The sequence below is a fragment of the Dendrobates tinctorius genome, unplaced genomic scaffold, assembly GCF_039654945.1.
Source record: "Dendrobates tinctorius isolate UK_male_01 unplaced genomic scaffold, ASM3965494v1 ptg000028l, whole genome shotgun sequence".
Taxonomy (NCBI): domain Eukaryota; kingdom Metazoa; phylum Chordata; class Amphibia; order Anura; family Dendrobatidae; genus Dendrobates; species Dendrobates tinctorius.
The window spans coordinates 26,325,219-26,350,976 of NW_027361696.1; the positions used below are offsets into that span (position 1 = coordinate 26,325,219).

General features: G+C 45.1%; 2 long non-coding RNA genes across 2 annotated transcripts; one reads left to right on the forward strand and one right to left on the reverse strand.

Moving 5' to 3' along the window:
- Positions 1-1,121: 1,121 nt before the first annotated feature.
- On the reverse strand, positions 1,122-18,915 carry LOC141085240 (uncharacterized). The gene is made up of 4 exons (XR_012231240.1): positions 18,724-18,915; positions 10,297-10,433; positions 4,978-5,043; positions 1,122-2,786 (listed from the first exon to the last, which is right to left on the reverse strand). It is a non-coding gene; the product is annotated as an uncharacterized lncRNA (long non-coding RNA).
- A 99-nt stretch (positions 18,916-19,014) lies between these two features.
- On the forward strand, positions 19,015-21,646 carry LOC141085239 (uncharacterized). Its single transcript, XR_012231239.1, has 4 exons — positions 19,015-19,109; positions 19,661-19,724; positions 19,939-19,977; positions 21,187-21,646. It is a non-coding gene; the product is annotated as an uncharacterized lncRNA (long non-coding RNA).
- Positions 21,647-25,758: the final 4,112 nt, after the last annotated feature.

Sequence of the window (25,758 nt, forward strand, 5' to 3'; positions counted from 1 at the left end):
AGGCTGCGCGGGACGTCGGAAGGTGAGAATAACAATATTTTTTATTTTAATTCTATTTTTTACAGCTGATCGCTGGTCTCCCGCCTGTCACACGCAGCGATGCGTGCTGGCCAGCGGGAGACCAGCGACCAAAAAAATGTCCAGAGGTTTCTTACAGCGATCAGCGATACCGGCAGGGGGGCCGCTCGCTGATCGCTGTCACACACAGTGAGATCGCTGTTACGTCACAAAAGTTGTGACTCAGCAGCGATGTCGCTAGTGAGATTGCTATGTGTGACTCCCGCTTTACATTGCAGCTTGCTCCAATCCAGCTTAAATCTAATCAACTTCTCATCCAACAAGAATGTTGCATAAAGCTGCTTGGCATCCTTGCCTACTGACTGCCTGACTACATTGACATTCTCTGCTGCAGGCTGCAGTTGTAGCCATGTAATGTCCTCTGCACTGTCAGTGTCTGGTGTCACAGTGTGGAGCTGTCTGTACTGCTTGCCTGTTCCTTGCCTGCAGACAGCTGAGAAATGATTCTTCTTTCCACATGAGCTGCAGGTTTCACCATATGCTGAACACTTGGTTTTGTCTCTCTCATGTCTTTTCCCACAATACTTGCAGTGGACAGTGCTTAGGCCGGTTTCACATTAGCGCTTTTGAGCAACCTAGAGCAGGTTGCGTTTGGCGCAGGTCGGCGCACCGTCAAAAGGACGCATGCGCCGCCAAACGCATATTGCGCACGGCCTGCGCCCCCAGTGATAAAGATAGGGGACGCAGGATGCATGCAGCGTCATGCACCGGTAGGCGGAGCTACCGGAGGAGGCGCGGCAGGGGGCGTGGCTTAGCGGCGGCCGTGCGCAGGCCGTCGCTGCGCTCAAAAGTGCTAATGTGAAACCGGCCTTATAGGGAAGCTTGGTCTTGTCTTTCCTTTTATAGATACTATGTTACAGCAGAGGTATATAGCAGCATCCTAATATTTCAATGAACATAAATAAATGCTGTTTTATGAAATCGACAACTGGGGATCCATCGTAGATACAAAGGGGGGGGCGGGGGGTGTGGAGAAACCACACAAATACGAATTCTAGATCCAAAATATTTGCAATAATCACTTTATTAAACAAAATGGACAGAGCAGGGAGAAGGGGGAGCATGTGCAGGGGAGATAAAGTGAAACAGTGCTAAGGAACGCGCCTGCCCGACAAGACCGACACAGGATTACCCATATGAATAACTGCTAAAGCACAATTAAATAATTAATTACATTAAATAGTAGATGCCACCTGAATACAAATGGTAAAAGTCTCCTCATATTTTGTGCTTATGGAAATAGAAAAAAAGGGGTAACCGTGATGTTGGCTCATAGAAACCGATTGCACCAATAACAACTATGACACATGCCCTTTGTATATGCCAGTTGTAAAAAGGTGTATGGGGCAACCCTGTACTTGATACTACACAGGGTTAAGGAATGAAGAGGTAATACAATTATTACCAATCTCAAATAAAGCTGAGATTGTATCCTTAAATCCCGGTGAATAATAGCAATAACTAGCAGGAATGTACAATCGGATATCCCACTAACAGACCCCCGTAATGGAGGGTACAGTGAATCCACCACCGGACATACCGGACAAAGTGGGGGGAAGAGAGAGCAATAGAGTAGAATTATTCTCCAGATTACCTGTGCGGGCATCGGTGCGGTAAAGCAGGCTGGCGGCGCGTCTTCCCGACGCGCGTTTCGGAGCGAGGCTCCTTCATCAGGGGGCGTGGTATTGATGACAGTGCACAGATTAAAATAGCGCAGGACCGGAAGGCCACTGACGCGTACCGGAAATGACGCATACATCACCATGGTGACCGGGAACGCAAGGTGCATGCCGCGCAATGCAATGGGAGGCACCGGAGGTATACCGATGCACACCCAAAGCATAAAGACGCTGCGGTCACCCAGAGCGTCCCGGGCATGGCGCGCATGCGTACAGGGACGCAACAGTGGTCATGTGAATGTTGATGCTGGAGCAACCAGCAGGGGAGAGAGACAGGTGGAGACAATAACCCAACATGCCGAGTAATTAAGTCCCACCATAATAACAATAGAAAGATAATCATTATGCATATATAAACGGTGATGCATTAAGAGTATATGAAATCATGTAGACAGCATAGAAGAGAATATCATAATAATATTACCACCAACGTATCCATATCTTTCTTGCTGTCAACAAGGGAACAGACACTCCCAATGAATATCCTGGGATTCCCAGTGTGACAAATGACAGGGAGAACAATACACATAGCCCCTGTAAGGAGCTGCTAATAAGGGACCCTAACGATGATGGCAATCATATGCTCGTCGAGCATAATGAACGAAGAGAAACGAATAGACACAAACGTCATAAGGACGATGTCATAATTTGTCAAATTATAGCAAAAATACTAAACGTATCCATAGTTCCCATATTAGCAGAAAAAAGTGATATTTATGCATCATGAGAAGAGTGGCCTAATAACATAAAAGAAACAACACATGCAGGCAAAACATGGTTTGCATGGTGAGATGATATTACACATAACATATATCACTCATGACATAAATGCATGCTCTCCCAAATTTATCACTCAGAAATAATTTTTTCTCTCAGAAATGGCATAAATGTTCATCATATAACATATAACTCTGTCTTCTATGTAGTCATGGTTGGATGAACATCAATGGAGAGATTCAAGGCCTTCTTCCCCGAACAAGATAGAGAGGATCATACATGCCAGGTCCTATATATGCGCAGAACACAAATCTACAAAGAATGGAAACAAACGATAAAAATTTATAAAAATTAAAAGAAGTTAAAAACACAGCACCGTGGCACATATCATCACCGCAACATAGCCCCAAAGAGAGATGGGTATCACAGAAAAGGAACAAAGGACAAGTTTTCATTCAACCCATGGGGGTGAACCGTATTGAGGGCCCAAATCCACCGTGCCTCCTTCTGGGCAAGCTGCTGGGAAATTTTTCCACCCCGTATACCCAGATCCACCATGTCAATGCCCCTCACTTTAAGTTCTTTACTATTACAACCATGAAAAGTTTTAAAGTGTCTCGGGATTGATTTTAGTACATGTGGGTCTGTTTCACTAAGTGCGGCCTCTATGCCTAAAACATGTTCCCTGACCCTAATCTTGAGTTGTCGGGTGGTCAACCCAACGTAGATTAGGGAGCAGGGACATGTGGCATAGTAGACCACGTTGCGAGATGTGCACGTAATACATTTAGATATTTTATATACCTTGCTGCCCAAGGAATCTACAAAAGAGTCCTCTCTGACCATATTCACACAGGCCACACAGTGTCCACAAGGGGCACTGCCACCACCCTTATGCCGTGCAAAATTATCCAAAAACATCCTGGGAGGGTCCCCAACATAATGACTGCGTACCAAATGGTCACCCAGATTTTTGGCCCTCCTGAACGTAATTTGAGGTGTATCAGGTATAATTTTAGCAATAATCGGATCTGTTTTGAGAATAGACCATGATTTCTTGAGAATGTTCCGCATCTGCTCCGAGCGAGTGTTGCAGTTAGTAATAAACCTCACACTATCAGACTTGGTTGAATCTTCTCTGGGTTTATATAACAGGGCATTTCTATCGCTATGTTTAGCACGTAGATAGGCCCTTTTAATAGATCGATTACTATAACCTCTTTCAGAGAAACGGGTCTTCCTATCCATAGCCTGAGCTTCAAATTGCTCTCTCGTAGAGCAGATGCGTCGTAGCCTCAGAAACTGACCTACAGGTACTGAGCGAACCATGTGTGGCGGGTGTGAGGAAGATGCATGTAGGAGCATGTTCGTTGACGTGGGTTTTCTATAGATTGTAGTCTGGACAGTCCCCTCTTTGTCCCTACATATCAAAACATCCAAAAACTCCACCTTGTGGCTGTCAAAGGTGGCAGTCAGATGTATGTTGCGATAACCATCATTCAAATTGCCTATAAAATTGACTAATGATGTACTGTCCCCTTGCCAGATCAGGAGAATGTCGTCTATGTAACGCGTCCATAAAAGGACGCGCTCCATAGATGACAGAGGATCTGACATCAGGAGGTCCCTCTCCCACAGCCCCAGGAAGAGATTTGCAAACGAGGGCGCGTAAGCCGCCCCATAGCAGTCCCCTGGAGCTGCAAGAAGAAGGACCCCCTGAAGAAAAAAAAGTTATGGGTCAAAGCGAACTCCAGAACCTCCAAAACCAAAGACTTCAAACCCGGGGAGACCTTCGACAGAAAAAATTCTGTGGCCCGTAGGCCATCCTCATGACGAATATTAGTGTATAATGATTCTATGTCCATAGTGCATAGAACCGTGTCGTCATCCAGGAAGAGGCCATCAGTCTTACGTAACAATTGATTCGTATCTTTTAAATATGAGGGTAGATCTTCGACTAGCGGTTGGAGTAATGAATCCAACCACTTGTTCACATGCTCCAAATAACCCCCCCTTCCAGATATAATAGGCCTCCTTGGATGGGTCTGCATGTTCTTATGCGTCTTGGGGAGGAGATAGAAGGTGGGGATGGTGGGTTCGATCACGAACAATGTAGACCATAACTCCTTGGTAATAATTTTAGCTTCTAATCCCCTATTTAGAATCACCCTGAGCTGTGAGCAAAAGGCGGACAAGAGGTTAAAGGTTAGTCTCTTGTAACATGTGGCATTGTTTAATTGGCGCATTGCTTCTTTTTCATAGGCCTGTTTAGGCCAAAGCACAATGTTACCCCCCTTGTCCGCTGGCTTGATCACTACATCAGGGAGACCCTTCAAAAAAGTCAACCGTCTCCTCTCCTCCACAGACAAATTATCTCTCTGGATGTATTGTGGCACATCCAGAAATTCATTGGTTACCACCTTGACAAAGAGGTCTATCGCACTGCAATTGAAAAGGGGAGGAAATTTCTTAGACCGTATCCTCAAAGAGGGTGGTATCTTACCTCCCTCAGGAGTTAGATGCTCCACAGATAATTCCTCGAGTGTTCTCAGTGCCGACTGTTCTTCTTCTGTGGGGAACAATGTATTCAAGTTACCATCAAAGAAGAATCGCTTGAAAAGGAGAGATCTGGCAAAGATATTCATGTCCTTGATGGCAGTAAACCTGTCAAACCAAGCCACAGGTGAAAAGGATAGACCCTTGTATAATAGGGTACAATCCGCTCTTGTGAGCCTATGGCTGCTAAGATTAATTACCTTATTATCACTGCCAGGATCCCCTGGAGAGCGATACTTCTTCCTCTTGTAGGGATGGTAGTTATGATTTCTCATTCTCCCATAATTCGTGCCAGAGCGGGTAACAAATGAGGAGGCAGAGGCATCGGTGTTATGAGTTCATTTTCCCCTTCACCATTGAGGTCTGATGAACTCCCTCTTCTGGTGAAGGAAGGTAGTGAGGCTGATTACCAAGCACCTGAGCTGGGAGAGGATGACTGGGTGATGGGGATCTCTGATTGGATATAAGGCAGCCGACGCCCTTCTGCCTCGCTGGTGATTTCTCTGTGGAATTCTAGAGAACCAGTCTGATTCCTGCTCCTCAAAAGCTAAGTTTTCTGCTTTGCCTTTTTGCATTTGTGTTTTGGTTTTAGATTGCCTTGCTTTTCTGGATTCTGCCACTCCCTGCTGGGGTGAGCTGAATTCCTTTTTGTCGGTTTGCTCTGTCTTCAGAAAATACCTGAGTACTGACATAGTCTTTTTGAAGCCTAGCTTCTTCAGGGCCTTTTTCCCTGTCAGTCTGTTGGCTCTTATTTTGATAGGGTTTTTCGAGGATTGCAGACAGCAGCCTTCCTATCCTGTCCTATCTAGTTAGCTTGGGCCCCATCATTTGCTCAGTCTATCTTTCTATCTGTGTTAGTGTTTTTTCTTCTTGCTTCACCGTCATTATATGTTGGGGGCTGTCTATTGCCTTGGGGTCTGCTCTGGGGCAGTTTAGATTTCCCTTTCTGTATTTAGGCTAGGCAGTTCTCCGGCTGTGATCGAGGGGTCTAGGGCATCGTAGGAACCCCCCACGGCTACTGCTAGTTGTTGTTGATAGGTTCAGGGGTCTGCAATCCGATAGCTGCCAACTTCTCTGGTTTTCTGGACTTAGCTAGCATTTCTGTTTTTGCCTCCTACGGTGACTCATTCATAACACATCGGACTGTGTACTGAGAGATGAAACTGAGGTGTTGGAAGCACTGCGATGTATAGATGGAGCATTTGTCACTGGATTTCTCCAATGATACAGACTTTTACTTTGATAATCGTTCAAATCTCTGTTAAATTTAGAAGTCTGTGTCTCATTGATTTTTTTCACCACGGTGTTGACTGCTTTTTCCAAAATCTCCTCATAGGACTTCAATTGCTCAGCAGAGCAATTGGCCCGCAATTCAATTAAACCTTGATCTATATCCTTGTCCAGGTTATTAATTGTTTTAGTATTCAAACCCACTAATGATTTCATGAAAGTCATTGAACATGTCCCACATGCCTCCTCCCAGCCGGACACAAAATCGACATCATCAATAGGGAAGGTAGGTAAAACTCGGACCCGAAGGCCCCTGGGTATCATATTTCTCGTGATATATTTCTCAAGAAAAATTCTGTTCCACCAGATCCTTGTTCTTTTAATCAACATTTTTTGAACAGAATCAAATGTGACATCATTTCTGTGACCACCAGCACTCATACCACTAGTCCCGTCCTGTCCAAAAACTTCATCTACTTGTCCAAGCCAGGATTTCTCCCTGGCTTTGTAGTCCATGTTACCAAAGCAACACCCTGTGCATAACACAGAAAAATAGTACAATATTACAGCAGAGGTATATAGCAGCATCCTAATATTTCAATGAACATAAATAAATGCTGTTTTATGAAATCGACAACTGGGGATCCATCGTAGATACAAAGGGGGAGGCGGGGGGTGTGGAGAAACCACACAAATACGAATTCTAGATCCAAAATATTAGCAAAAATCACTTTATTAAACAAAATGGACAGAGCAGGGAGAAGGGGGAGCATGTGCAGGGGAGATAAAGTGCAACAGTGCTAAGGAACGCGCCTGCCCGACAAGACCGACACAGGATTACCCATATGAATAACTGCTAAAGCACAATTAAATAATTAATTACATTAAATAGTAGATGCCACCTGAATACAAATGGTAAAAGTCTCCTCATATTTTGTGCTTATGGAAATAGAAAAAAAGGGGTAACCGTGATGTTGGCTCATAGAAACCGATTGCACCAATAACAACTATGACACATGCCCTTTGTATATGCCAGTTGTAAAAAGGTGTATGGGGCAACCCTGTACTTGATACTACACAGGGTTAAGGAATGAAGAGGTAATACAATTATTACCAATCTCAAATAAAGCTGAGATTGTATCCTTAAATCCCGGTGAATAATAGCAATAACTAGCAGGAATGTACAATCGGATATCCCACTAACAGACCCCCGTAATGGAGGGTACAGTGAATCCACCACCGGACATACCGGATAAAGTGGGGGGAAGAGAGAGCAGTAGAGTAGAATTATTCTCCAGATTACCTGTGCGGGCATCGGTGCGGTAAAGCAGGCTGGCGGCGCGTCTTCCCGACGCGCGTTTCGGAGCAAGGCTCCTTCATCAGGGGGCGTGGTATTGATGACAGTGCACAGATTAAAATAGCGCAGGACCGGAAGGCCGCTGACGCGTACCGGAAATGACGCATGCATCACCATGGTGACCGGGAACGCAAGGTGCACGCCGCGTCATGCAGTAGGAGGCACCGGAGGTATACCGGTGCACACCCAAAGCATAAAGATGCCGCGGTCACATGCAGTTTCATAGATACTGCATGTACCTTATCATCATCATTCTCACTGGTGCCTGCCATCATCTTCAGGCTGTGTTTTGACAGCTCAGCAGCCCTGCAGATTTGCATGCATTTCTCTAAAGTCATGTCTTCATCTCTCAGTAATCTTTCTTTGAGATGACTGTCTCTTATGCCACACACCATTCTGTCTTTGATTAGACTGTCCCTGATCTCTCCAAAACCACATGTTGTTGCCAGCCTCCTCAGCTCTGTCAGATATCTGTCCACATTTTCACCATCCTCCTGATGTCTTGTGAAAAAGTTATATCTTTCCACTGTCTCATTCTTCTTTGGGTCACAGTGTTTATCAAATGCCTGCACAATATCTGCTAGACGGAGGTTTTCTGTGTGTGGGAGTAAGGTGTGGGCTAAAGGCCCTGTCACACTTAGCGATGTACCAGCGATCCCGACCAGCGATATGACGCGGTCAGGATCGCTGGTGCATCGCTAAGTGGTTGCTAGTGAGCTGCCACACAGGCAGATCTCACCAGTGACATCGCTGGGGACGGGGGTCGCTACTTACCTGTCACACCAGGCGATCCTGTGTCCTCCCACGGCTCCACGCGTCACAAGTTATAGCGATATTGCTAGCGATATCGCTTAGTGTGACATGCCCTTAATTCTCTGCCATTTTCCCCAATAAGGTAGTAAAACAGCTTCACTTTTCATTTGTCATCAGTGGGGGCCACTGTGAGATCCACATACAGTGTAAACTCTTCCTTCCAATGTTTCCAAGTCTGGGACAGATGACATGAAGTCACATCCAGTCCCTGAGGGGGCTTCAGACCAGTCTCCATTTTGCAGTAATGTCAGGGAATCTGTACTTAAAGTGCTGTGATTCTCTGTGATCCTCTGTACAGTCCCAGCCTCGCACAAGCTCTGAGGATTTGCAGGTTCTGTGCCCAGCTGCCACCATGTTCTTTTATTTGTTTCCTGTCATGGATCAGACTCTATGGATATCTCCAGGCTTTTTATTACATGAGACTTGCAAAGCATTCCTCCATTACAAGATGTCTGCTAACAACAACCAAAAAGTTCTTAAACTCTATAGTACACACATCAACGTAGTGAGACCCCTAGAGGCCACATCAACATATAACATATTGCTACAATGGAGAGGCTATGGGAGTCTCCAGTTTTACAAGAGGAGGCTATGGGGTTCTCCGGCTAGAAATGGGGAGGCTGTGGGGGTCTCCTACTGGACATGGGAACGCCATGGAAGGTTCATGCTGGACATGGGGAGGCTACAGGGAGCTCATGATGGACATGAGGAGGTCCTGGGGGTCATGCTGGACATGGGGAGGCTATAGGGAGCTCATGATGGACATGAGGAGGTCCTGGGGGGTCATGCTGGATATGGGGAGGCCCTGGAGGGGTCATGCTGGACATGGGGAGGCTATGGGGGGGCTCATGCTGTATATGGGGTGGTTGTTTAGGGGCTCTTATGGTATATAGAAGGGGCTGTGTGCGGGCTCAAACAGTATATTGGAGGATGTCAGCATACTTACCATAATTTTGCTTAATATTAAGTAGTACAATTAATATGAATATAAAATAATTAGAACTAATGTTAATATTAATATTGAGCAGAATTAATTTCAGCCTCTTGGTTCGGCATCCACAACAGTCACGGTTTCTCATGTTGCCCATTGGCAGGTGTAATGGGACTGGCTGAAGTAGAAATGAGCACTGACAGTGTAATGGGACCGGCTGATGTAGAGATGAGCTCTGGCAGGTGCAGTGTACAGAGATATGAGCACTTGGACCGAAGGACTCACATGGGTGTTGGAAAACAAACTCACAACATTGCACAGACACCTCCATGTTGGAGGAGGCGCTTTAAATAGTGAGAGACCTCCAGTTATTGGCTCGGGAAACTTTTGGGGACCAAGCGGGACCCCTTTAAGAAACGGGAAGTGTGCGCACCCTAAACACGGTGCCCTGCGGTGCACACAACCCAGACTGCTGCAGAGTATAAGGAGCAGGACGGGGAGCGTGGCAGTGAGTATATAGGCATCTCAGCAGGGGGAGAGGGACCACATGCAGAGATGACTGCACTACAATGTTCATGATGGTCAGACTGGGAATATTCAGAAGCAATCAGCCATCAATTCCTATGTAGACACATGGTCAGATAATCTGATACACAAGTATACACAGCCGGATTCGGGGACAGGAACAAGAAGAACTCAGGTGATAATGAGCAAATATTCAGAACCAGGAAATCTAGATCAGGAACAGCTGAGTACACAGGAGCAACATATCTTCACTTACAGATAATATCATCCTGCCTGCGGCATTAATAAATCTGCACAGAGCAAATAAGAAGCTGCGATTTGCAGATGAGCTCCAAAAGGATACAAAGTAACAACCTCAACAGAAAGAAAGAAACAATTCTGCTGACACAGAATAAAGGCTGGCACCCTACCAGATGGCTGTGCTTGCCCCTCCTTGGCACGGCTACAAGCAGGAGGATGTATAGTCCATTGTTCGTCACTTCAGTTATCTACTGCTCTTTTGCGTCTTGAATATTCGTCATCTCCTACGGATCTTGGCAATCTTATCCTGTAAGATGCAACCTCTATAATTAATAATTACGGTAGATGAATCTGCAATGATGTCAGCTTTGTACTTTGTATATCAGATCACTATTACAGAACATGTGGTATTAGAGTTTGTAGTTTATTTTTAGGATTCAATTATACAGTATATAACTTGATGTGTGTTGCAAAAGTATCTCATGTCTATGACCGCACCTATATATTAATAAACTTATATAAGACGATGAAAACTGCAATCAATCAAATTAGGGCATTGGTAATATTTCATTTTTTCCATTTTAAGATATAAAAGCATAAGATATAAGGTACTGATCCTGAGTTACATCCTGTATTATACCCCAGAGCTGCACTCGCTATTCTGCTGGGGCAGTCACCGTGTACATACATTACACTACTGTTCCTGAGTTATATCCTGCATTCACTATTTTGCTGGTGCAGTCACTGTGTACATACATTACATTACTGATCCTGTACTGATCTTGATTTACCTCCTGTATTATAGTCCAGAGCTGAACTCACTAATCTGCAGGTGCAGTCATTGTGTACATACATTACATTACTGATCCTGAGTTACATCCTATATTATACTCCAGAGCTGCACTCACTATTCTGCTGGTGTAGTCACTGTGTACATACATAACACTACTGATCCTGAGTAACATCCTGTATTATACTCCAGAGCTGCACTCACTGTTCTGCTGGTGCAGTCACTGTGTGCATACATTACATTACCGATCCTTTACTGATCCTGAGTTACATCCTGTATTATACTCCAGAGCTGGATTCATTATTCTGCTGATGCAGTCACTGCGTACATACATTACATTACTGATCCTGAGTTACCTCCTGAATAATTCTCCTGAGCTGCACTCTCTATTCTGCTGGTGCAGTCACTGTGTACATTCATTACTTTACCAATTCGGTACTGATCCTGAGTTACATCCTGTATTATACTCCAGAGCTGCACTCACTATTCTGCTGGTGCAGTCACTGTATACATACATTACATTACTGATACTTAGTTACATCCTGTATTATACTCCAGAGCTGCACTCACTATTCTGCTGGTGCAGTCACTGTGTACATTCATTACATTACAAATTCTGTACTGATCCTGAGTTACATCCTGTATTATACTCCAGAGCTGCATTCATTATTCTGCTGGTGCAGTCACTGTGTACATACATTACATTACTGATCCTGAGTCACTCCCTGTATTATTTTCTGCCCCCTTGTCCTCTCCGTTCTCTCCTGTGTATTAGTAGGGGATGTGTTATGATTGGGTCACCGAGGAGGAAAGCAATACCAAGCTAAGCCACAGAAAACCAGAGAGGTTGGTAACTAAGCAGATTGCAGACCCCTGATCCTATCCGCACAACTAGCAGTAGCCGTGGAGCGTACCTACGATGATCCTAGACGCCTCGACACAGCTGGAGAACTAAATAAGCCTAAAGCAAGAAAGGGGAAATCTAAACTGCACCAGAGCAGACCCCAAAGGAATAGATAGCCCCCAAACATATATTGTCAGTGAGACAAGATGAAAACACAAACGCAGGTAGGAAAATAGACTGAGCAAGTGATGAGGTCCACACTAACTAGACAGGACAGGAAAGGAAAGACTCTGTCTGCAATCATGCAAAAAACCCTGCAAAAATGCCCAACACGTCTGATAGAGAAAACACTGAAGTCACTAGACTTCGCCCACTATATCAGCACTCAGGTATATTCTGAAAGCAGAGCAAAAAGAGGCCAATCTAATAAGGGACAAACACAAACTGGCACAAGCAGTAACATAAGGATGGAAATTCAACACAGCCCCAGCCGGAGCTGGCTGACCACACAAAACTGAAATAGACAAAACCAGATCAAATGTGAACAATATCAAAAGAACACTTAGCTGAGCATGCAGGGACTGAGCTGGAAACTAAGACCTCAGGAGGCAGGAAAAAATCACCAGCAGGGATAGATGGAGTTGGCTGTCTTAAATCCAGTCAGAAACTCCAGATCTCCAGTCATCCTCCTCATTATCAGGTGGCAGGCCTCTGTTAATTAGATCAGCACCATTACCTCCAGTAACCACCAGAGGGAGCCTGGAAAGAGAACTTGCGACCCCTCTGTCAATACAACCAGCTCCACTACCTTCACAAGTAACCAGAGGTAGGCCAAAAAGCGAGTTCACAACAGTACCCCCCCTTGAGGAGGGGTCACTGAACCCTCATCCACGCCACCAGGCCGATCAGGATGGGCCCGGTGAAAAGCACAAACCAATCTATCGGCATGAATGTCAGAAGCAGAGACTCAAGAATTATCCTCCTGGCCATAACCCTTCCATTTGACCAAGTACTGGAGTCTCCGTCAAGCCAAACGAGAATCCAATATTTTCTCTACCTCATATTCCACATTGCCTTTAACCAATACAGGGTCAGGAGGCACCGCCAAAGAAACTACTGGCTCCATAAACCTCTTCAACAGAGATTTATGAAACACGTTATGGATCTTAAACGTAACTGGAAGAGCCAATCGAAAAGAAACAGGATTAAGAATCTCCAAAATCTTATAAGGTTCAATGAATCTTGGCTTGAACTTTGGAGACACAACCTTCATAGAAATATTCTTTGACGACAACCAAACCATATCACCCACTTTAAACTGGGGACCAATGGTCTTATGCCAGTTGGAAAACCGTTGGGCTTTTTCCTGAGAGAGGGACAACTTATCCACCACTTGGTCCCAAATCTGCTGCATTCTCTCTACCACAATATCCACACTTGGGCAGGTCGAAGATTCCACTTGACCTGAAGAAAATCGAGGATGAAAACCAAAGTTACAGAAAAAGGGCGACATCAAAGTGGCAGAACTAGCTCTATTGTTTAGCGAGAATTCGGCCAAGGGCAAAAATGAGACCCAGTCATCCTGATCAGCAGATACAAAACATCTCAAATAGGACTCCAAAGTCTGGTTTGTTCTCTTAGTCTGCTCATTGGTCTGAGGATGAAATGCAGAGGAGAAAGATAACTGAATTCCCAGTTTGAAACAAAAGACTCTCCAAAATCTGAAAACAAACTGGACTCCTCTGTCCGACACAATGTTCTCAGGAATCCCATGCAACCGAACAACCTGTTGTTAAAACAAGGGCACCAACTCTGAAGAAGATGGCAACTTTGGGAGCAGTACAAGATGGATCATCTTAGAAAATCTGCCACAAATCACCCAGATAACAGTCATTCTCTGAGAGACAGGAAGATCAGAAATAAAATCCATTGAGATATGGGTCCATGGCCTCTTGGGCACCGACAGGGGCATCAACAACCCACTAGAACGAGAACAGGGTTTGGACCGAGAACAAGTCCCACAGGACTGCACAAAATTCCTGACATTACGAGATAAGGCAGGCCACCAAAAAGACCAACCCACCAAATCTCTGGTACCAAAAATACCTGGATGACCAGCCAACGCGGAGCAATGAATTTCAGACATTACTCTCTTCCTCCACTGGTCAGGAACATACAATATTCCCATAGGGCAACGTTCAGGTTTGTCCTCCTGAAATTCCTCCAGGGCACGTCTCAAATCGGGTGAGAAGGTGGAAAGAACTTCCCCCTCATTTGGAATGGTAGTAGACTCGGTCACAATAAGTGAATCTGCAAAGAAACTCCTAGAAAGGGCGTCCGCCTTAACATTCTTAGTGCCCGGAAGAAAAGAGACCACAAAATTAAAACGCGTGAAAAACAAGGCCCACCTAGCCTGTCTAGGATTCAAGCGTTTGGCTGATTCAAGATAAATCAAATTCTTGTGGTTGGTGAGGACCACAACTTGATGTCTAGCTCCCTCCAACCAATGTCTCCACTCTTCAAATGCCCATTTCATGGACAACAATTCCCGATTCCCCACGTTATAGTTACGTTCAGATGGGGAGAATTTTCGAGAAAAGAAGGCACAGGGATTCATTTTAGAAGTCACTGGATCTTTTTGGGACAAAAAGGCTCCTGCACCAATCTCAGAAGCATCTACCTCCACCTGAAATGAGAGTGAGACATCAGGTTGCCGTAGAACCGGAGCAGAAGTGAATCTCCGCTTAAGCTCCTGAAATGCCGAGACTGCCTCTGGAGACCAATTCACCACATCAGCGCCCTTTTTGGTCAGATCAGTCAGTGGTTTGACACTACCAGAAAAATTACCGTATTTTCCGCTTTGTAAGATGCACTTTTTTCCCCCCAAAATTTGGGGGGAAAACAGGGGTGCGTCTTACAAAGCGGACATGCCTTACTTAGGCTGTGATCGGGGGCGTCCGGCGGTTGCTGGCCGCTGCTGCGGGTGTGTCCGGTGCCGCGTTGTGTGCCCGTCGATGCCCGGGGCTCTGCCAACATTGTGCGACAGGCCAGAGCCCCGGCATTTCCTCAGTTCCCTGTGTGCCGGTAAAAAGATGGCCACCGGCGCGTGCGCAGATGGGATCTCGGGACCCAGTTCTCGAGAGATGAGATTTGAAATCTCATCTCTCGAGAGGTGGGTCCCGAGATCCCATCTGCGCACGCACCGGCGGCCATTTTCCCTGGGTTCCCTGTGTGCGCGCGGTGGTGCCTGCAAAAAAATGGCCGCCGCGCGTGCGCAGATGGGATCTCGGGATCCAGCTCTCGAGATGAGATTTCAGATCTCATCTCTCGAGAACTGGTCCCGAGATCCCATCTGCGCACGCGCCGGCGGCCATTTTTTTTTTACCGGCACTTCAGCGCACATATACAGGGAACCGAGGAAATGCTGGGGCTCTGGTCTGTCGAACAATGTCGGCAGAGCCCCGGGCATCGATGGGCACACAACGCCGCACCGGAGCACCCGCAGCACCGGCTTCCAACCGCCGGACAAGTGGAGAAACCTGACACCAGCACAAGACTCTGCAGCAGCAACAGCACACATCGGAGCCCCCCCTCATCCCTGAATGCGGCCTGCAGCATCACTCCACGCCTGCCTCCTCCAGCAGCGAGCCTGGGACCCCTCTACACCGCAGCCACCAACCCCGGTAAGCAATAAGATGCAAGGATTATAAGAGGCACCACCATTTTATTAAAAAATATTTTTTTCTTATTTTTCTCCTCAAAAATTGTGGTGCGTCTTATAATCCGGAGCATCTTATAAAGCGAAAAATACGGTAGTTATAAATTTATGATAGAAATTAGCAAAACCCAAAAACAACTGGAGAGCCTTCAAAGAAGTGGGCTGAACCCAATCATAAATGGCCTGTACCTTGGCCGGGTCCATTTCAATAGCCGACGGGGACAAAATAAATCCCAAAAATGAAATCCTCTGTACACCAAAGAGGCACTTCGATCCCTTAACATACAGGGAAATTTCCCTTAAAATCCGGAATACAGTCCGGACATGTTCCACATGAGAATCCCAATCACTGTAAAAGATGAAAATATCCAGATAAATGATCAAAAACTTATCCACAAAGTCCCGGAAAATATCGTTCATAAAAGATTGGAAGACAGAAGGGGCATTAGTGAGCCCAAAAGGCATCACCAGGTACTCAAAATGTCCCTCCGGAGTATTAAATGCCATCTTCCATTCATCCCCGTGCTTGATGCGAATAAGATTATACGCCCCCTGAGGTCAAGCTTGGTAAACCAGCAGGCACTTTTAACTTTGGAAAATAAATCAGAAATCAGGGGTAACGGGTACTGATATTTAACAGTGATTTTGTTAAGGGAGCGATAGTTAATACAAGGCCTTAATGAACCATCTTTCTTGGCCACAAAAAAGAAAACCCAGCACCTAAAGGTGAAGAGGATGGTCTAATATGACCCTTCTCCAATGAATCCTTGATATAAGATCACATAGCATCATGTTCGGGTACCGATAAGTTGAAAAGCCGACCCTTGGGAAATTTACACCCGGGCATTAACTCAATTGCACAGTCATAACTCCTATGAGGAGGCAAAGACGCAGACTTACTCTCACTAAACACATCAGAAAAATCAGCCAAATAATCAGGAATATCATGAGACTGGGGAGAGGTGGAGAAAACAGGAGTGTCACTAAGAACACACTGACAACCCCAACTCACCACAGACACAGATTTCCAATCCAAAACAGGATTATGAGTTTTCAACCAGGGAAAACCCAGAAAAATAGTATCATGCAAATTGTTTAACACCAAAAATTTACAATTTTCTTGGTGGTCCGGGGCGACCCGCATTATTACCTGGGTCCAAAACTGGGGTTTATTCTCTGCCAAAGGAGTAGCATCAATACCCCTCAAAGGGATAGGAGTCCGCAGGGGAATCATGGGAAAACCACAACGTTTAGCAAAGTCTAAACCCATCAGATTCAAAGCTGCTTCTGAATCTACAAAAGCCTTAGCGGAAAATGTAGAAAAGGAGCAGATCAGGGTAATTGCCAAAAGGAACTTAGGCTGTACACTGCCCACAGCAAATGTGTGCGCAATACGTTTTTCTCATTTAGGGCAGACAGAAATAGCATGAGAGGCGTCTCCCCAGAAAAAACACAGCTTATTACGCCTTCTAAACTCCTAACGTTGCGCCCTAGACAAAACCCTATCACATTGCATGGGTTCAGATGCCTCTCGTGTAGTTTTACGTTCACGTAAACGCCGATCAACTTGAATGGATAATGACATAGAATCATCAAGACCAGAGGGAACAGGAAATCCCACCATAACATCTTTTACGGTCTCTGATAAACCCTTCTGAAAGAGCGCTGCTAAGGCACCGTCATTCCATGTAGTAAGGACCACCCACTTTCAGAATTTTTGACAGATAATTCTGCAGAATCCTGACCCTGGTTCAATGCCAATAGGGTTTTCTCAGCTTGATCAATAGCATTAGGTTCATCATACAACAACCCCAAGGCTTGAAAAAATGTGTCCACATTAGTCAGAATAGGATCTCCAGGTGTCAGAGAAAAAGCTCAATCCTGGGGATCGCCGCGCAGCAAGGAGATGACAATTTTAACCTGCTGCACAGAGCTCCCCGATGAGTTAAGCTTCAAGGCAAAAAATAGTTTACAATTATTCTTAAAATTCAAAAATTTAGACCGATCCCCAGAAAACACATCAGGAGTAGGAATTTTTGGTTCAACAGCAGATGATTGAGCGATATAGGCGGAAATTCCCTGCACTTCACCAGCGAGCTGCTCAACACGATCAGACAATTGCTTAATCTCCATTAAAGAAAAAATCCTCCTATGGCCCCAGAGAAAATGAGGAAAAAATATATAAATTAAAAAAAAAATTCTGACACTGAGTTACATCCTGTATTATACTCCAGAGCTGCAATCACTATTCTGCTGGTGCAGTCACTGTATACATACATTACATTACTGATCCTTAGTTACATCCTGTATTATACTCCAGAGCTGCACTCACTATTCTGCTGGTGCAGTCACTGTGTACATACATTACATTACTGATCCTGAGTTACTCCCTGTATTATTTTCTGACCCTTGTTATCTCCGGGCTCTCCTGTGTATTAGTAGGGGATGTGTTATGATTGGGTCACCGAGGAGGAAAGCAAGACCAAGCTAAGCCACAGAAAACCAGAGAGGTTGGTAACTAAGCGGATTGCAGACCCCTGATCCTATCCACACAACTAGCAGTAGCCATGGAGCGTACCTACGATTATCCTAGACGTCTCGACACAGCTGGAGAACTAAATAAGCCTAAAGCAAGAAAGGGGAAATCTAAACTGCCCCAGAGCAGACCCCAAAGGAATAGATAGCCCCCAAACATATATTGTCGGTGAGACAAGATGAAAACACAAACGCAGGTAGGAAAATAGACTGAGCAAACGCTGGGGCCCGCACTAACTAGACAGGACAGGAAAGGAAAGACTCTGTCTGCAATCACGCAAAAAACCCTGCAAAAATGCCAAACATGTCTAATAGAAAAAACACTGAAGTCACTAGACTTCGCCCACTATATCAGCACTCAGGTATATTCTGAAAGCAGAGCAAAAAGAGGCCAATCTAATAAGGGACAAAAACAAACTGTCACAAGCAGTAACATAAGGATGGAAGTTCAGCACAGCCCCAGCCAGAGCTGGCTGACCATATAAAACTGAAATAGACAAAACCATATCAAATGTGAACAATAGCAAAAGAACACGTAGCTGAGTATGCAGGGACTGAGCTGGAAACTAAGACCTCAGGAGGCAGGAAAAAAATCACCAGCAGGGATAGATGGAGTTGGCTGTCTTAAATCCAGTCAGAAACTCCAGATCTCCAGTCATCCTCCTCATTATCAGGTGGCAAGCCTCTGTTAATTAGATCAGCTCCATTACCTCCAGTAACCACCAGCGGGAGCCCGGAAAGAGAACTCACGACCCCTCTGTCAATACAACCAGCTCCACTGCCTTCACAAGTAACCAGAGGTAGGCCAGAAAGCGAATTCACAACAGGGATGTTTTCGGCTGTTGCCGCTCTTTCATTATTAGAATAAGCCAGGAGAAGTTATCTGGATAAAGTTGCATAATCTTCTGATCTTGCAATTCTTGATCTTGCTTTTCTGGTTTGCTGTTGGCACAATTACTAGTTGCATATTATTAGGTGATGACATTATACACATGTCACAGATCACACCCTGGGCGCTCCTAATCTTACTGTATATAAGATCCTGCACTTGTAGGATCCGGCATCACCAGGAGCCCGTGCGCCGTGCATCCTCCAGGTAGGCACCAAAATGACTGCTCTTATCCAGAGGAAAGATAGAATCACATTATCCCAATTCCAGAGACAAGTGCTTCATCTATAGAATACTCTCCAGGAGATGGAGCTTTTCTTTTCTTCATAGCATCCATTGGGAACCACACTGGAGCTCCCCTTATAATGGATCTGTCACTTGTTTCATTGCTGTATTAAAGGGTTTATCCCATCCGATAAAATGTATGGATGTCAGGGAGAAAGTGTCAGAAGCTGGAGACCTTTGTAAAGAGCTCTTCTTTCTTGGTACTCTCCATTTATTTAAACAGCTGGCATGTTATACCACATTTCTCCTCTAGTGGCTACTGTAGGGAATTGAGTGGCTTCCAAGAGAAGCTGCACCTCCATCAATCAGTTGATTATAGGGATGACTTCATTTTGAGAAGGCTTTTGGAAAATTAGGCTAATCTTTTAAGTGTTATCTCAAACGTTTATTTATGATTTTTGCAATATAGCAAGAGAATAAAACTAAATATCTAATGCTTTCTCATTCTAATCCATGCAATTGATAATTAATAGAAAAGCTGTGGAACATCATCGCTAAACATGGGGCGGACATCTGCAGTGCTGCTGGCATCGCTGAGTGAGTTGCATGCGTCATATACAGTATCTGTATACTGTTGTTACATTTTGTTATACTATAGATATTTACCAATAATATAAGAAGGAAGAATTCAATTTTTTTCTTTGGCTCTTTTTATTGTATATTTCGCGCTAGAAATATTATTTATTATTACTATTTATTTATTTATTTTCTTATTATTTTTATCATTATTTATTTTATTATTATTTTGTAGCTCTGCTCTTCATGGTGATCGCTGCACAATCAGCAACCAGTAAGTATTTGATATTCTCTATGATATACATGATGTCCTACTTTGTATCATGACGATTATAATGTAAGGATTTGGTTTTGTCTAATCTTCCAGGGAGTTTCCCATGGGTCACAGTGACAACTTGTGTTTAGGGGTGTTCTCACATCCCTTCCCCCACTTGTACTCTTCTTTTGTAGGATTTAGATAAAGCTCTTATCTAAAAGTGTAATCTTGAAATGGAGCACTGAAGAGAAAACTGATACATTGTGTCATGTCCATTATGTAGGGTGAAGTTTGGCTTCCTTTTTTGTGTCCTGTGCCAGGCTCCACCCTTCAGGCCATTAGGTGTTATAACATATTTTATCAGATTTGCTTGTGTAGCTTCATTTTAAATTAAAAATCATCATTCTTAAACAGATATTTTATTGTTATAGGGGTTGTCCACATTTGGAGACAGTATATACTTTAGAATTACTTAAAAATAATTTTCGCATTCAGGTTTTATTAAACCTTTTGCTCCATTTTGCTTTCACGGGCTCTCCCAGTTAAATTTTTGTGGGTTAAATCTGTGTGAATGTACATGTTGTGTAGAGTAGGTGTGTTAATATACTCACCGATTGCCGTCTTCTTCGGTGTCCAGTGCCGCTCTTGTCATCTTCTGAGTCATGTAACTAAAGTTCCAGTTCTCCAGATCACACTGCGCTCCATGTAAGAGCTGGAACTCGTGAATGAGGCTCTGTAGATTTACATTGTAACAGTGACTTTTGGGTCACACATGGAGCCCTGTATGATCGGGCATGATAGAAAAGTGACCCAGAATAGGACAGAGCAGCACTGGACGCCGTAGAAGACTGCGATCGGTGAATTTACCAATGCACCTATGCTACACTGCATATTACATACACACAGGTAGAAGCCATAAACATATAAATAGGGAGGCTTCTTTAAGTTAAAAAAGTCCCAAAAATTATAGGACCCCTTTAATGACGCCATAGTGAGTGCAGTTCACCCTCTTATCCTGCAGAGCTGATCCAGAGCACATCTTATTTATTTACAGACCCCTAAATATTTATGTACAATGTTTGTTATTGACAAAGAAAAGACAAAACAGTGATAAAGGCTGCACCTCATATATATTAGGCAGTGGCTTCTACAGCATTTGGTTTAGGACTTATCATTGTTTTTTCTCTATGAGCGGAAGCACCGTTCTCATCTCTTATATTTTTGCAGCCAAATGTAAAGCAGACGAGGAATATAATGACTGTGGGAGCGCCTGTCCGCCGACCTGCGATAATAAAGGCCGTATATTTGCTTGTCCTTTAATGTGCGTGCCCGGCTGTTTCTGCAAGGAGGGCACCATAAGAAACGCCAATCAGGATTGTGTGACTGAGGAACACTGCTGAAGTATGAACACCGAGTACCAGGAATGTGGTAGTGACTGTCCCAACACCTGTGCGGCACACAACAGTCCGGATCCAGTAATGTGCTTGAGTGTTCTACTGGCTGCTTCTGCAGACTCGGATACAAGCGCCTACCTAACAGCAAAGAATGTGCCCTTCCCAAGTACTGCCCCAAAAGTAGTAACACCTATTAATTCTGCCACTTTATGTCTTTGTTATAACTGATACATTTAAAGTGACTTTGTCTGATTTTTAAGGAGGCATCTTATATAAATAAAGTGATTGTCTAACCTCTTTGTTTTTATTTGTATTAGGACTCCTACATACACAGATCTCTGACCAATCTCTGACCAATCAGACCACCGTCAATCTATATTGATGTCTAAATTATCTATTGATCTGGTTATATTACTTCTTTTATTTTTTAACCTCGTGTAAAAACAGTTTGGGATCGCTGTAAGGTTCAGTAAAGTAATCATTGCCCACAACACCAGCAGCGAGGGGTGCATCTATAATCTGGTGGGCTCCAGAGCAGATTTGGGATTTTGGCTCACTTCTTATATCTTTCCTTGCTGTAGCAAAAGTGGGATCATGGTTGTAGCCTTTTAATAGTCAATCACAGAGTCCCCGACAATGTCCTCCAAGAGGAAGCCAGATAGTCAATAAGAATTCCCAGCTAAAGCACCCTCCAAAAATCAGCCCCAGTACCCCTCTGAAGAATAACTCACAGTTTACACCTCAAGAGACAGACATTATACCCCACCAGGAAAGCCCGATATGGTTGTCTCATCAGGTACGAATCATCGCAACTCACTTCAACCCAGTCGCAGTGTTTTCCATAGAAAGAAATCTTATTAGTAGAGATGAGCGACTTTGCCTTTTTTCGGGTTCATGAAACCCGACTTTCTCAAAAGTCGGGTCGAACGAAATCAGCCGATTATCGTGAAAAGTCGAAAGCCGACTGAAACACGAAACCCAATGCAAGTCAATGGGGAACCAAGGTCAGCAGGGAGCGGAGGACAGGAAACACACCTACAGTGCCCATTTTAATGCCAAAAACATCAATTCTTATTACTTAAGCTTGTCAACCTTAATTTACTTTATAATAGTTAGGCATTGAAAATTGGGGGTTATTTGGCTAAAGTTGTGGGGGGGGGTAGGATTGGCTTCAGATTATCGTGGGCCCAGGGCCAAAGAGTGTCACTGGGCTCTTTTAACACATGCCACAATTCATGATCCTCTGATACGGCAGAGAAATAGCGGTATAGTACAATGAAAAATACTTCACTTCTTACATCACATGACTGATATCCATTTTAAATTCTCCAATAACTCCAAAAATGGACAGTATATTACTCCATACAGTATTATGGCCACCGCATAGTGCGCTATACAGAGTAATGAGGCCCATATATTTCTCCATACAGAATCATTGGTCCCATATAATGTTTGAAACAGTTTATGATGAGCTCCACATAATGCTACAGTATATAGTGGTCCCCATGGATGAAGCCCCACTGAGTTATGGGCCCAAATAATGCTCCATATATATTGGACCCCATTTCTAATGCTCTAGTGCATAATGGGCCCTGTAAATGCTGCTCCAGTGTCTCATGTCCACCTTTGGAATGCTCCAGTGTATGGTGGGCCCCATATATCATTTTCCAGAGTATAGTGCTCCCCAAAAATAGCTGTCCCAACATTGAAAACAATTAAATAAGTCTCTTCGCTAGGGAATCCCTGTACTAGTCTGGACTCCTCGTCATCCCCATCTTCCATCTCACTGCACTTGGACTGTTTAGGCAGAGGGCGTACAGACGTGATGTCATCGCGCTCTCTGACCAGAATGTCACTGTCAGGAACCGGGGAAGATGTCACGGCGGTGGAGCAGGGAGAGGTAAGTATTTCAACTTTGCAAGTGCTGTGATCCTGAGCAAGCAGGGGGGGCCCACTCGTTGGCAATGGCACAGGGCCCCTCATAGTACAGTGGTGTGTCCGTCGGCGGGTGGGCCCTCCCACTTGCAGAGACACTTTTGCGTACTATGAGGGGCCCTGTGCCAGTGCCGTTGCCCATGAGTATGCCCCCCCACCTGCTCAAGGAACCTGCACTTTCATCTGCACCTTCCTATTTGTCACTGTGTAAGGTGGTATAGTATGCGGTAAGGGGAACCTGAGTTTCATCAGGGTCAGATTCAGGCCGTGTAGAGTGCGAGGGGAATGTAGTGGTCTGGGTCAATGTACCAGAAGAATCAACTAGCAGTGGCTGGGCATCAGTGCACTTGTGGCGCCCCCAGGAGTACAGTCGCCACAGTGGCATTACCTTCCTCCTAGGGAGTGTGATGTCATGCTTGGGAGCAACGAAGGATCTCTCTAGCAGTTAAACCAACACACAACACAGTTCCCATTCCAGGCCAGTAGGAAGACCTCTGAACCTGACTGCTGAGGAGCTGCTCTCTGTGGTCGGGAGGAGGTAAGTTAGGGTAGTCTGTGAAGGGAAGGGGAAGTGTGTGGACGTGAGAAGGGGAGCTGGAGGATGAGCAGAGTTAAGGCTCACTCCTAGCTGGAGCGAATGGTCGGGATTTCGGTCTCCGAGTTTGTAGGGACACTGACGGTCCTGCAGCAGAAACCGGAGTAAGTAGCAGCTGTAAATGCTCTGTTCCCAACTAAAGCTCAGATGCCCCAGCAGCGACGTGTGTGAGCCAGAAGGAAAAGGCTATGGCTGCCTGCCATAAGAGAAAGTTCCAAAAATGAGTCAACAGGGGGAACTTCAGTGAACTCAGTACTGCGAGTACCTCAGATAAGCGCTAGAACTGAGGCCACACTACCTATCTGCAGAGAGAGAATTCCTAATTTGCTTCCAGGCTGACCAGCTCCTTCTCCATCTGTACTCTGGGTCGTGGACGGCACTTACCAAGTACAGGTAAAGGAACTGCACGACTGTGTCTGTCATCTTTCTCCTGCGCCTGGCGCACAGCTCTTCTACATCCTGCACTGCACACCTTCTACCAACTCTTTCATCTGCCCTGCAACTACGGCCCTACCTGTGCAGGGCTTCTACATCTTAGCTGCACCACAACATCTGTCCCAGAGAAGCGACACTGCAGCGCGGGTCAATCTGATCAGAAACCACAGGTGGCGTCACGTATCATTCACCTATAAACGTTATTCGTTCCTTTGCATGGACTCCCAGGGCCACGGAACGGGTCATCGTCACCACCAACGTGACACATCCCTCTGAGACACCGGCCCGGTACCGATTAACCCCACTGCCCTGGCTGGCCACCCACACTCCATGCCAGATTCATCTTGGACTGGGGAATTCACGATTTGACTTGATAACCCAGGCATGGTATGATAGAAAGAGCTACATGGACTAATTTGAAGTGTGGCCTGCTGTATCATTCACTTTTGGTGGGGGTGAAGGACACAAGGAAAGGGGTTCTTCCTGACCAGGAGCCAGCACTTGACGACTCAGAGCTTGCATTTTTTTGAAACTTCAGAAGAGGAGGGCATATTTGCTGGAGTCTGTTTCAGCAATGTAAGCCAAAACCAGTTCCTGATGCTCCGGCTTTAAAAGCGGTTAACCTACTCCCAGAAAAGGTAGCCTTCCAGGCATTCCGGAGCCAGACCATGATGCAGGCTCAACACCTCCTGCCTTAGCTGCTATTGTGCTTTTGCCACTACCAGCAGATGCACCACCACCATCAGCACCAGCTGGCCCCCCCATGCCCTCGTCCGCGGCCTCTTCCACCAAACTTCAAAATGTTGCAGAAAATGAACCCAAAATAACATCAGATATATGGTACTGTATCAAAAGCGTACAGCTCTATACAGTCAAAGGATGATTGTCAATCTCCCTATATATACCATCAGTCACACAGAGACACTCACAGGCTCAGTATGGATTAGACAAGAATATAAAAAGTAGATAAAGTGTACAGTATCATCAGATAGCAGGTATATATAGTATAGTTTAATAGAGTTGAGCGAAACGGGTCGAAAAATTTCAAAAGTCGCCGACTTTTGGCAAAGTCGGGTTTCATGAAACGAAACCCGACCCTAGGATGAGGTCGGCCACGAGGTCGGCGACTTACGCGCCAAAGTCGCGTTTCAAAAGTTTGTTTTGCGCTCTTTTTCAGCCAATCAGGATCCACGGACACTGTGGGCAACGTGATGACATAGGCACGGGTCACCACCATCTTTCAGAAGGGCATGCAAGTGATTGGCTTGCTTTGGTGGGCGTCACAGGGGGTATAAAAGGGCGTGCACGCCGACCGCCATCTTACTTCTGCCGATCTTAGCATAGGGAGAGGTTGCTGCTGATTCTGTAGGGAGAGCGTTAGGCAGGGAAGAAGAAAAAAAAACTGCTTCTACTGCTAGCGATTTTGCCTGTACAACACAC